The following is a 14,344-nucleotide window of genomic DNA, read 5'->3' on the forward strand; positions in this document are numbered from 1 at the left end:
GTCAGTGGACAACATAAAGAATCAAGATACTTTGAAAATGATAAACAGGCTCTAGCATAAGCAACAGTACAGATCGATAAGTAAAGAGTGCTAAACAAATCTCAATAACATCACACCAGTTATGCAGTTGGAAATAGCATCAACCCATGCACCTGTTCATCAGACAAGTTTTGTCCAAATCGAAGGACCTATAGGTTGACTCCTTCCGTCCCCAAATTTCTATAGCAGCAGGACACGAATCAAGTCGGTAGAAACAAAACAATACAGTTAGGAACAGCACATGGATATATGAGGTCCAATATGGGCACCAATTTTACAACTCGGTCTCATCACGCCTTGCTACATATGCTGTGCACATGTAGGACAAGACGAAAGGTCGGCATGGTCATTACAATGACGAGAACAACAGAGAATCGATCAACAAACAGAGAAGAGACCACAGAGAAACAGCATTTTCATCTGATGCACCAGTACGGACAACACAGCGGTTAGATGCAAAGCTAGCTGCACGTTCTTGTTGCCTTGCAGTTTTGCCGCGCCCATGCCTGCCTTCTCGCTGTTAGACACAACCAAGATTCAGAAGCAATATGCCACAAGCCCCAGGACTCCATCTCGCAAACCTGTCACCAACAACGGCTATATTAAGAACATATTTCTTCACTTCAAAATAAACATATTTTCCAGTCCAAAATGGGAGCCAATTGTGGTCTTGGTTGAACGGCCTGCTCTGGTTGAACAGACTCTTGCAATTATGTTCAGCATAAAAAGATAGATGTTCTGGTTACTGATAGGTTGCACTATCATCACATAAGTAGGCTTAAATTTATGCTGCCTTATTCTAACTGGCAGTTTTATCGCCAAAATTTGTTTTATCAGCTAAAATATAGGTATACAAAGCTATGAGGTTGATACATAACACATTTATAGATACATAAGCAGTGACGTTTTCTCCCCAAAAATTTACAGAGAGAAACAAGAGGGACAGGCAGCTGGAAAACATGGCTGGTCTAAGAATAAACGGTTAGTATGCTTGTGGATTTAACAGAAACATGGGCAAATGAAATTCTGTGATTCACAAATTTAGTTACAGCCATGATCCTGGCTTCATTTATATGCAGTAAGATTAGTAGATAAGGGGTAGAGCCGGCCTGGTGAGCTTTCTTACTGATATAAACATAACCACTGATCGTTGTTTGAACAGTGTGTCAAAAAAGATGATGTAAATGTATGAGACCAAATTCAAATATTAATTTCTCTGAAACTTTCCAGACATGAAATTTTGTACAGAATCTAAAAGAAGCATTTTTACACAATGTTCCAGCAACTGCTTGCTGATTCTTTTGGGGTTTCAGGATGTAAATATCATGTGCTGGGTAAACCACACGTATGCAAGATTAAAATAAAACTGAACTAGCCATGTAGCACCTTGATGTACACAATACAAATTGAACACTGTTAATTATATCACTGTTCATTCAAATTGTCAGCCCATAGAAACTGGTCTTCGTAAAGAGATTGAAGAGTTAATCTGCCGGCATGACCAAACAATGGATATGCAGCTTGAGTTTCAGTTTGCATCTTCATAAATTAAAAGCTATCAGTCTGTATACCAACAGATATCATAAAGAAATCTATCTGATTATCTTCACAAGTAAGCAATAGAAAATCAACCTTTGAAGATAAAGCTAAGCTGCACTTTGGAAATTAAACTAATGACAGGAACCAAGAAAACATAGCATATCATCACCTGATCAATGTTCCTGATGATTACTCCTCCGGTGCCTCCTCAGAATCCGAGAGAGGTAACAGGGTTCCCAATCCAATGACATGTCCATTCAGGCATACAAAGTACTCCACGGAATCATCGTAAGCACCCAGCCTGGCGGAAGCACTAGCCGGCATCATATCAGCATGCAGCATGTTCCATAGCTTAGCCTTGCAATAGGGGCAAACCTCCATTGGATGGAACCTAGCCTGCTTCTCAATCAGGATCTTCTTGACCCTTGAAGTGGCAAACGACTTGAAGATGCCACGGAAAAAACCCAGGTCGCCTTCTTCCCCCTGGTCGAGATGTTCGCACGGATCGGACACATACAAGACATCCATCCTACACTGCAGAGGCAGGAAGCTCTTGCCTGCGGTCCTTGAAAAGCGCGTCCTGAACACAAAGTGGCCGGGGACATGGATGTTCCCGAACAAGCCCCCCTTTGTGCAGCCATTGCAGTAGATCAGCAGCTTTCCGAGCGCCTTCCAGTTGCCGTCGACAATGTGGCTGCCGTCGGAATGCAGATCTAGCATCATCTTGGGCGCCCTGGCATGGCAGAACTCCTTCCACAGCACCTGCTTGGCGACCTCGTCGAACCACTTGCAGACGCAGGAGAGGTTGGCGATCAGCCTGGGGTTCCAGTTCATGTGGCGGAAGACAAGGAACAGCGCGTCCTCGCTGAGGTGGCCCTTGGTGCAGGAGCAGGAAGCCGAGTGCGTGCAGCGGTGCTGCTTCACCACCAGCACCATTTCCGGCAGCCAAAATCACTCCAGTATCGACCGACGCCTACCTCCCCATGCGACCCCGCCTCTTTTCCTGCTTGGATTTAGCAATTCAGTCACATGAAGAGCATTCCATTCAATCGCTACTTACTTACTAACTGCTATAACAGATCAGATAGAGGTTAATCCGCCCTCGGCAGCTACGAGACAGCTAACCGCTCCGGCACCGGGGGACGGATCTAGGTGATGCGCGGGGCGCACACCCGAAATTTCTCGAAGCTAATCCCGATGAGGTGATCATCGGATGACTAGAAAGCTCATACCTCGAAAGCTACCGCCCAAGGCCGCGGACGGGGTGGGAACAGCAGGGACGCGACGGGGTAGAACGGGGACGGCGACGGCGGCCGCGGCGGCGGGGAGCGCGAGAGCCGTCGGCGGCGGCGCCGAGCTACGGCGCGGCGGTAGGTCTGGGGGTCGGCGGTGGCGGAGCGAGTGAGATATTTTTAGAGCCGCATTGGGTGGGATTGGAGGTCGGGTAGGGCAGGAGCTTGAGAGCGGCGTGCGGAAGGAAGGGATCGGGGATGAAGAGGAAAGGGACGGGGGAGGGCGGAGGGGAGAAAAAGTCTGGCGGCTGCGGGGGAGTGGAGACTGGCTTTCGACGGCCCGGATCGTTCGGCCGGTGGATGGAGGGCTGAGATTGGACCGACCCGAGAGGAAGCAGACGATTTTCGTGTGGTCATTCGGGGATGGATGAGTTCTTGCATGTTTTCTTTCGCCGTTTTCATCAATTTTTATTAATTTCTGCAGGGGGTTCATTTATTTACTTTTATTAGCTTGGTAATTTCCACACTCATAAAAACAGCTTAGTGGTTTTTCCTCGATATCATCCGACTCCCAGATATAGCTTCATCAGCCCGTGAACAATTTTCTTTAACTACATTCACGCTACTATCGCAAACTCTATCCCTAAAGATAAATCTGCATTAAGTAGGAATATAATGAAGCACACGTCTTTGATAAGAAATAGCCACGGTATTAGGGCATGCCTTACGCGTGGCGCTAACAGCTACGATAGGATAGATTCCGTACACCATCTATTGGATTATGGAGTCAGGCACGACATCGATGCAGGATAAGGCGGTGGGTGCTTGGCCCTTTCTCAAACCGTTTGATGCAACGGGCGCTGATTTTTTGGGCTATCGGTGCCTTAATTAACCACTAACGTCGAGGGAGGGGGCGTTACACATACTCTTAATATAACCAAGTGAAACGCATACAGAGCATTGCAGTGGATTTTTGGAGAAATCCTAACAAATCATTCTATCTCGAGTGCGTCTCATTTTCAAACTCAAACCATTGCAAATTCCATTGCTCTTGTAGTACTCTATTCCACAGAATTCACCATACGGCAACCGCACCTAGAAACCCCGCCGCAGCGGCCGACAGAATCAAGAATGCGCACGCGTTGGCACAGGAGACACCGTGGCAGGCTGCTCGCTGCGGTTGATGAAATCCTATCAGCCAAGTGGACGGCAGGTGCCCACTTGGTCTCTCCAAGTGGCCAACTCGGCAACTGGCAACCGCAACCGTACCGCGTCCGTCAATCGCTTTCGCTCGCGCGCTGCGTTGCTCGCCACCATCGTCGCCCGCTTGCACGCTCCCAGCAAGAGACCCGGCAGGCTATGCTGGCCTGGTAAAAAGCCCACGTATCATAGCGGGCCTCATCGAGGAACAGCACACAACACACGTGGGCTCTAGCATCCACCTCAAAGAAAAGAAAAAAAACATGGGCTCTAGCACCTCACAGTGCGTTCGTAGCCTGCAATGCAGAGAGAGAAAAAATACGCGCGTACCCTGCAGATTCACAAGCTCCTGAAACTGAAAGAGGAAGAAATGATTTGAATCAAGAGCTGATCCAACACGCAGGGGCACCCGTAAAGCACATGCATATAGACACTTACGAATTCGCGATGCACGTATGGACTAATATTGATCACCGCATATATACAGTGATGAAAAGAAAAGAATTCTCCTACAGAATAGGTACTTTGTAGATCTAAATCGCCAGCACACAACATAGTATAAAACACTAACCTAAGATAAATATATCTTATCCCTAACTATACCGAAACTAGTGGAGTATGTGGTTGACAACTAATTCATCATCTTGATCGGACTTCATATCGATGGATCATCTTGCTTCTACAGTCATGGCTCTGCAAAGGATAGAGAGAAAAAAAACACGTGTCAGACTGTGGATCATACGACAAATTAACACTAGCTAGCATGGCCAAATTATTATTTAGTGAAGGCAGAATTTCCGAAGGAAACGGTAGTTACTTGGAGATGGGGCTGCTGGAGCGGTAGGAGGGTCCAGTGGTGGCACCGGCGCCGCTGTCATAACATCGACAAAAATTCAATCTTCCTCCGGTCATGCAGGTAATTCACAAAATAACAATGCCAAAAATAGAAACATAATACAGTAGTGAAGATCGGCTACGATGACTTACTGGCGCACTGTGCAAGCGTCTGCATTGGCAGCGGGACGGCGCAGTTTCCCGGGAGGGACATCATGCGCATGAAGTCCATGGGGGCGGGCATGATCTTGTTGATGTCGCCGTTCAGGCCGTGGCAGAGGCAGATGGGGGCGTTGTCCACCAGGGACTTGAAGGCGCCGCAGCACGCGGCCGGGGGCGTCGCCACGCTGGTGTTGGTCAGGTAGCCCATGCATGGCGTCAGTCCCATCAACGGCGTCAGGCACTCCGTGGGCTGGGACGGCGGGGTAGCGGGCGAGGCCGGGGCTGGTGGTGGGGTGGCCGGCGGTGGAGAAGCAGGGACGGATGGGGTTGGGTTGCTGATCACTGGGCTCGGCGGCGGCGGGGAAGCAGGGACGGATGGCGGTGGGTTGCTGATCACTGGGCTCGGTGGCGGCGGGGAAGCTGGGACAGACGGGACAGATGGGGGTGGGTTGCTGATCACCGGGGTCGGCGGCGGCGGTGGGGAAGCTGCGGGGGGAGGTGGCGATGGCTTAACAATCGGGGCGCACGCGGGCTTGACTCTGATGGCGGAAGACGGCTGCGCGGCCGCGAGCAGGACGGCCAAGGCGAGGAGCAGGGCGGCGGCGGGCTTGGATGGCGCCATCTCGTGCATGCGCTGCGCGGAGGTTTACGGTCGGCTACTGGGTTTGCGGTCTGTGGTGCGAAGAACCAACGGGGTGCATGACGGCCATTTTATAGGAGGGAATGGGGACGAGATAGGGCGTTTGAACAGCACTGGTCGATCGCATCAACATGGGACTCTTCGTTTTGTTTTGTGTCACTCTTATCTTAGTCGATCTTAGATACGGCGTTTGAACGGCATTGCCTGCATTAAAATGGAGGCGGCAACGGCAAAACCAGGTGTTGGAGCGAAGGACTCCTCCAGTTTACGGGATATAACAAGATATCACCCTGCCATTGCGGCTGCAGATAAATGGTTAAGAGTAAAAGTTCACGGGATATACCAGCGTTTGAACTGAGACTTGCAAATCTGCTCAAAGTCGTCTGTTCGAACCTAAAGTCGGCGTGTGCTTGGGCCTCGATCGGGGGTGTTGGACGCTTACAACTCCCTTCTGGCATATCCGCTGAAAAATATGGTCACCAACCAAACACCCAGATCACCCAGATGAGGGAAAAGTCACGTTTAAACCTTCAGTATCAAACGTATTGATTGGGTCAGATCAAAGAGCAACAGGTGATCAAAACTTTCGAGCAAACTGTAAATTATGCATTCCTTAGCTTTTTCAATAGATAATTATCCTAGGTCAAAGATGTTGTTCTTGTTCATCATGCAGATATATTGTTTCGGACCATTTACATCTGTGCCCCTAACTCAAACCCACTACTCAGATTTACCCCTAATTTCGAAGCATACTCAAATTTGCCCCTCTCTCGTTAAGTGACCTTACAGAAATGCCCTTCCGTTCTGTTTCTGTCCAGTCAAAGGGGTTTGACCATCAACGGGGCGTTTATTGGACATTTTGCCCCTGCCTCCATGTGTCACTTACATGTGGGATCCACTCAGAAAAATAAAAAACTCTTTCTCTCACCCTCTCTCTCACGCACTTACATGTGGGCCCCAAATAGTAAAAAGAAAAAAAAACTAGATAAGGACCGGTCAAACTAGATATCGGGCCCACATGTCATTGTCTTATTATTCATTTCTAAAATACATTGTTTTAATTAACAGTGGATTAGGCCGTGGGTTGCCGGCGGCAACCAAAATCATTGTCGGAGGCACGCCATAAGGCCGCGGGAAGGTCAACGGAGGTAGCCAGGTGATAGCCCTAGCTCTACAACGTCCTTGGATGGCTTCTTCAGGCCATATGGGCGCCAGAGCGAACGGCGGCGACCATTCGTGCGGCGGCTCTGGGTGGCGCAAGATGGGAAGCTACCATGCGAGGGGGAGGGAGAGGGTAACCGGATATGTGAGATTTCAGAGCTCACTATGAACACGATGGTGATGCCGCCGGGGTTCGAGGAAGACTGGAGCGAGGACTTCGACCATGGCGGCCATGGCGGGGCTCGGAGCTCGCGGGGAAGAAGGCCCGAGGTTATGGGTTTGGTTTGGAGGACGCCCAATTCTTCTATGGTACCTTAGGATCCAAGAGGAGAGGCAGAGATTGACCGGCGTGCTTCAATGGCGGCGGTCCGAGGCCGGAGGCCGGGAAGATGCATCGTGGTGCTCAGTATTGGACGTCTCTGGTCCAATTCCTAGGCTGGTAGGCCAAGGGCATCTCATAAGAGCTTCCTGGCAAAGTGGTGGCCCTTCGGGTTGCCGTTGGCCATGTGCCCGCCAGACGACGGCGACAGGGTGCTCTCTAGCGTGCTTACGGGAGAGGGATAGAGGGCAGGAGATGGGAGAGGGAGAGCGCATGAAGAAACTCCATACTGATGTACTTTTGGAATCTCTTGATTATGAATCATTTGAGACATGTGAACCTTGCCTCATTTGAGACATCATTTGGACCTGTCGTGGAATAGTCACGGCAGATGTCCTAGCGAAAGGACTTAGTCATGGAGCCATCGCAACCAGGTTAGCTTAAAAGGGGTTAAACAGGACAAAACACATGAGTTTATACTGGTTCGGCCCCTTGCGGTGAAGGTAAAGGCCTAATCCAGTTGAGGTGGTATTGCTTATGTCTCGATTACCAGGGAGCGAATCCGCTTGATCTAGCTTTCGATCTGTTGTTTTTTGCCCTGAACCGCCGCCGGGTCGTCCCTTTATATACACAGGTTGACGCCCAGTGGCTCACGGAGTCCCGACCGGCTCATAGACAACGTGTCCGGCTTGGTGACTACCTATACATGCCTTACAATACAAGTCTTACACATATGGCGGTTTATTCTACGGGCCTTAAGTCGCCCTTGGGCCTTGGGCCCTTATCTTGAACCGCCATCTTCGATATCCGTGTGGGCTTCATATGATTAATCGCCATAGGTATAACCCGGCCCCTCCAGGGCGAGTCATACCTAACAGTTATATCTCCAACATTAGGCCCCATATTTATTTGAACTTGTTCATGTCAATCTTCAACATTTAGGAAAAATCCTCTCTTCTTCATTTGTGCGAGAATTCATAACCCGCCATGACATCATCTCCTGGAATTGCGATAACCCGCCATGATGTCACCTATCATTAATTCACACAATATCCAATATATCTCAACGGATCTTTATCTTAATAGCCGTCCCGAGAATCAAGGCGCCCGAGCAACTGGATAACCATGTTTTTTGGCCTCCTCGTTTTTTGTGCCCATCTGTTGCCTTTCCTTATAAATAGGGTTGAACGACCCCTTCTCATTCTCCCTCCTTTCCTTCGTCTTCCTCTTCTTGCGACTCTCCTGCCGCCGCGGAGCTCATCGTCAGCCTCATCATCGGCCGCTGCATCAACCTGATTCGGACCAGAAAACACCGGCACTCCACCGCAGTCTGATCTGCATCTGTAAGTTTTCCCCTTTCCATGCTCCAGACTGCTTTAGGGTTTCAGTAGTTCGTCGTGTTCTTCGTAGCTCTTCATAGTTCTCGTTTTGGATCCGAGCATACCTGTTAGGACGTGCGGAACCTGTTTCCCTTCCTTTTGATGTCTCGAAGCCTGCTTCGCAGATGCATAGATGTCCCCTTGTACTAGTTCTTCTGCTGCTGTACTGCTTTAGGTTTTTGATTTATTTTCTTTTTCACACAGCGCCAGATCCAAATTTATAATTGTAATATGTGAAACCTGTTTGTCTGGGACTTAGTAAAATTTTCTTCCTGATAAACCAACTTGGTCATGGGGGCTTATATCACCGGCTGTGGTTAAATTCAATGCTCAACAGATTTCTCCTTTGATAGACATCAAACTGCTCATGGCGGCTTACATAGCCTGCTGTAACTAGTCGTATACCATTAGGCCCCCTTTTAAGCCGCCATTCTGAATATATGTTGTAATACTTTCCCACCGGCTTAATTTTGAACCGGCAAACTTGTTCTTTTCCTTTTTAGGCTTCTTTCTTCGCGATGGCCCCAAAGACAACCACTTCCTGTAACTGGGTTCCTTCCATTGTCACTGAGGACACACTCCAGGACTTTGTGAAAACCGGCTATTTGCCAAAGAAGTCTGTCATGCATTACCGCGCTCCTACGCCGGCAGAGGAGAAACCTCAACCAAAAGATGTTGAAGTCATTATCTTTACCGATCACATGAACCGGGGCTTCTCACCGCCCGACTCTAAATTCTTCCGGGATGTTCTGCACTTTTTCAACCTTCATCCTTAGGACATCGGACCCAATTTCGTGTCAAATATATGCAATTTCCAAGTGTTCTGTGAGGTGTACCTTCAAGAGGAGCCCAGTGTGGAGCTATTCAGAGAGTACTTTTATTTGAACCGCCAGAACGAGTACTCCAACAGACCCAGCTTGGAACTTGGTGGGATCTCAATCCAGCGACGAAGAGATGCTATATTCCCTTATGCGCGCCTGCCGAGTCATCCCAAGGATTGGAACCAGACATGGTTCTACTGCAAGGATACTTCTCCGGCTGACGAGAACCGACTGCCCGGCTTTTGCGCCCTGCGTCTTGAATCAAATCATCCTCTCCCTGACAAGCTGAGAGCTATTGAACACAAAAGACTCGCCCCTACCATTGCCAATGTTAAGGCTCTGTTAGGAAACGACTTGACTGACATTGACTTAGTTCAATGTTGGGTTTCATGGCGGGTCATTCCCTTAAGTCGCCGCTCCAGCTTAATGGGCACTTACACTGGTGCCAAAAAGGATCCACTGCGCCACAGCTCCGAGCATTTAACTGATGACGCCATCAACGAGATGACGAAGTTTATTCTACATGAAAGCCCGATAGACTGCAGCAAGGTGGGCCTAAGCCCTTTCTACAAATCTAACCCGACACCAGAAGTAAGCCGCCAAATTACTTATTTTACCTTCATCCTTAATATTTTGCTTTAACTCAATTCTGACGACTTTGACAGGCCGATGATGACTCCTGGAAGAAGGAATATGATCATGAAGCTGCCAAAAGGGCCAGGAAGGCCAAGAAAGCCGCCAAGAGAACCACTAAGAAGAAGGGAAAGAAACCCAGTGCTTCAGAGATGCTTGAACTCGACGACAGATCTGAGTCGGAGGTAGCCCTTGACTCTCTTGGCTCCTTTTTAAACCATCTTATTGACATTGATTATCATCAGGATGACACGGGGACCAGTCAAGCACTCAAAGAAGAGGTAACTATCATTTCCTATGACTCCGAGCCCTTGCCAAGACAGAAAATTCGAAGAGTAACCCGGAAAGTAAGCTTTTCACACCCCTTAGCTCATCTGGATCCTCGCTTTCTTTTGAAGCAACAGAAGCACGAGAGCTGGCGACAAACTCAGACTAGCAGGGATGAAGAATTGTCCTTCGGCTTACCAAACACTCCGAAGAAGCGTCGAAACAAGGTCACACCCAATTTAAACTCCTTTTATCCTTTGGCAGGTCTCATCCGCCAACCACTCAATTCTTCCAACTCAAATTATCAGGAAACGTTCGGCAACTCATCTCAATCTCATCTGCCGGCTTTCAAGACTGCTCCTGGGTAATAACAATTACTTATTCTCTCATTATGCTTCTTGATACTTATACTGACCTTTCATGACTCATGCAGTGGAAAAACCAAGCCCGACAAGAAGGCAAAGGTGAATAAGCCGGTCTAAGACCCGAAAGTCAGTGAACCGGAGCAACAAACTGTAGCGCCTGAGGCCTCTGTTCCTCAACCATTAGAGTCGGTTCTTGACATTCCACCAGAAATCCCCGTCTCTTCTATTGACCAAGCCAACAATGACCCTTTGAACCCTGAAACATCTAGTCCAGTTAAGATGACTGATACACATAATGATGACGTGGTGGTCACCAATACCGGCTTTAGAGAGCCGGGAAGGCCTACCGTGTTGGCCAAACACTCTGCCAAGGAGGAGCACATTGAACGGCGTAAAGTAAGATTTGATGTTGCTGACTACTCCCAATTAAGCATTGGCGAAGTATATTCTGGCTATCTAAGTCAAGTGCACAACAGCCGTGAACTTGAAGTTGACATGGTGAAGCAAATGCACCAAAAGCTTGAGGTATGAACTCTTCCTTTATTGAATTATGCACATCTTGTCAGGCCCCAAGTCTACTGTTTATGTCGAATATGCTGTAGACTTAGATTAATCATAAGCATAAATAATACCCTTTGTCAGACTCCTTCATAATCCGGCTTAAAGTATCTGGTTTAAAGTATAACTGTAATGATTACCACTGAATCCGTAGCCCTCAAGGGCTGGTTTAATCAACATGAATGAGCCGGTCCTTTATACTCTTTGTAGAAAGCAGTACTTACTTGTGTAGTTCTCATGAGCCGGCTGTGGCTGTTTGTAGCACAAACGGGTCATCGTAAAGTTGTAACAAAAACAAGCAATATGCATTAGCCCCCAAGTGCCAAGTACTCTTGCTCGCAAAGTGCTTGGGACTTATTCACATAAACCGTTGCAGGAATAATTTTTTCAGTAGACATTAGCCCCCAAGTGCCAAGTGTTATTGCTTGCAAAAGGCTTGGGACTTCATGTTTTTAGCTAAATTTGAATTATGACTTTAATCCGGTGTATGTACATACCACCAATGCCCAACTTCAATCAGAGTTGTCTGACTTGAAGACTCGTCTGGAGCTGCAAGAATCTGAAACCCAGAAGGCGAACTCAAAGTTTGAATCCAGTGTGGCTGAATCAGAAAAACTGAAGACTCGCTTTGAAGTCGAGAAAAGCGCTTGGGCTGAAGAGAAGATTGTCTTGACACAACGGGCTGAAAAGGCGGAGGCGGCTCTTGAGGAGGTGACCACGGAGATTTCCGGCTTAAAACGCCATGTGTCTTAGATGGTTTTGGCTATCTTTGGTAAGTCGTTGTATGATTGTTAAATTTGAATATCCTCCTTGATGATATGACCCGCTTTTAATCCATCCATGATTACTATGCAAGCCCCAGGAGCACCAATCTTAACCAGGATATGTTTGTGAAGCTGAAGGCGGTTTACACGCTAGTGGAGCAGCTTTATACTGGGGCTCGGCGCACATTGGCCACATTTTCTCCCTCTAACCAAGCCCCCACTCTCCTGGTTGCCGTGTTGAGGAAGCTTTCCATTATGCCTGACAGGTTTAGTGAGTTGAAGCGATCATCCGTAAGAGCCGGAGCTGTCAATGCTTTAAGCCGGGCCAAAGCATGGCTACCAGAGCTAGACCCGACCGATATATCTATCGTTATCCAAGTTTTAAGGAAGACGACACCCCTTTTGACAAAAAAGACATTGCCGCCTGCGTGAAGGACATACGTCCCCTGGCCAGTCTGATTGCCAATGAAACAGACCTTACCAACTATCAGCCGACTTATGACTTGGAAAATCAGAACATGCCAACATCGTCTTACAAAGTGAAGGATCTAATGCCCCCAATTCGTAAGCACACTTTTGCTCCTGAAGTTGACCCGTCCGAGCTTATTGATGATGAAGGTGAATTCCAAGCTTTGAATGGCATTGACTGGTCATCACCAACCTTCCAGGAAGTAGAACAGGACGAAGAAGCGGATAGGGATGATCCGGAAGCGTCAGGCCATTAGAGTCAAGAAGATTGATCCGTTGGGCGGTTCATATTTGTGATCTTATGAAAAATAGTTAATCATTTTGACTATTTGGAGTCATGTAATAGGGTAGCAATGACTTTACTCTGTCGTGCCATCGTGCACGTTTATGTTGCGCTCAACACTATTAAGCCGCCACTTGATATTTATCCTTATAGACTTATCATGATGTTGACTGGTGCAGATGAAGATTTTGAATTATCCTACACACAAGTAGATCACGAGAGCCCTTGGCGGTTTACCGTAGGGCGGGTCATAATACCTCACATATAACCACTGATGTTTAAAACAGTTACAGATAAGGCTAGTTTAACCCGAATTTATACATGATGAGAATAACAATATCATACCTGTGATATTGAATCGTACTGCTAGTTTAAGAGACCTATGTAGTTAGGGTGAGCACCCAAAGCTTTAAAACCCAATACTTCCAAGTGCTTGATACCATCATGTATGGGCGACTTGTCACCTCTCAGTAAGCCGGGTAATAGAAACCACGGGTATGCTTCAAATATGAGCTGTGAGATTGATGATTATATGGCTAGAATCACTTTAAACCAAAAGGCAAGATAGTATCAAGAAGAACCAGAAAAATCTTCAGAAAATCAAGCCAAATGAGAAAAAACGAGGCTATGCTTCGAATACGCGCAGGAAGCCAGACCATAAGGGTTGATAGCTATGATTCGAATACGATCAGGAAGCCCCTGAATGGTTTTTGGCATTGCACCGATCAAAGGGGTACCGACAGCTACGATTCGAATACGATCTGGAAGCCACCCAGTGACCATAATGATTAATGGCTATGATTCGAATACGATCAGGAAGCCGGACCAAGAGGGTTAATGGCTATGATTCGAATACGACCAAGCCCCCAAGTGGGTTATGATGTTTAACGGCTATGGTTCAAATACGACCAGGAAGCCGGACCAAGAGGGTTAATGGCTATGATTCAAATACGACCAAGCCCCCAAGTGATCAAAGTGTTTAACGGTTATGGTTCGAATACAACCAGGAAGCCTGATCAAGAGGGTTAATGGCTATGATTCGAATATGACCAAGCCCCAAAGTGATCAAAGTGTTTAACGGCTATGGTTCAAATACGACCAGGAAGCCGGACCAAGAGGGTTAATGGCTATGATTCGAATACGACCAAGCCCCCAAGTGATCAAAGTGTTTAACGGCTATGGTTCGAATACGACCAGGAAGCCGGACCAAGAGGGTTAATGGCGATGATTCAAATACGATCAAGCCCCCTAGTGATCTTGAAATTATGAAGAAGAAGACTCATTACTGAAGATGAAAACGATAGAGGCCCTGCTTTATTATAATCATCATAATATATACATCATAAAAATATGTACATCATAAGAGCCGGCAGCTCAAGTGTAGTAAGGCCGAAGATGAGCAATATTCCACGGCTGGCGGGTCTCCTCCTCCAACTTAGGTGAGTCTTTGTGCTCTCGAATATCGATAAGGTAGTATGACCCATTGTTCAAGTTCTTGCTGACCACAAAGGGCCCTTCCCAAGGTGGGGATAACTTGTGCATGTCAGTTTGATCCTGGATGAGCCGGAGCACCAAATCACCTTCTTGAAAGGTTCTAGACTTAACCCGACGGCCGTGGTAACGGCGCAGATCTTGTTGGTAAATCACCGAGCGAGCCGCCGCAAGGTCACGCTTCTCATC

General features: G+C 47.6%; 1 pseudogene; it reads right to left on the bottom strand.

Moving 5' to 3' along the window:
- Nucleotides 1-267: 267 nt before the first annotated feature.
- Nucleotides 268-5,688, bottom strand: LOC123044331 (uncharacterized; annotated as a pseudogene).
- Between the last annotated feature and the right edge of the window lie 8,656 nt (nucleotides 5,689-14,344).

The sequence above is a fragment of the Triticum aestivum genome, chromosome 2B (assembly GCF_018294505.1).
Source record: "Triticum aestivum cultivar Chinese Spring chromosome 2B, IWGSC CS RefSeq v2.1, whole genome shotgun sequence".
NCBI lineage: Eukaryota > Viridiplantae > Streptophyta > Magnoliopsida > Poales > Poaceae > Triticum > Triticum aestivum.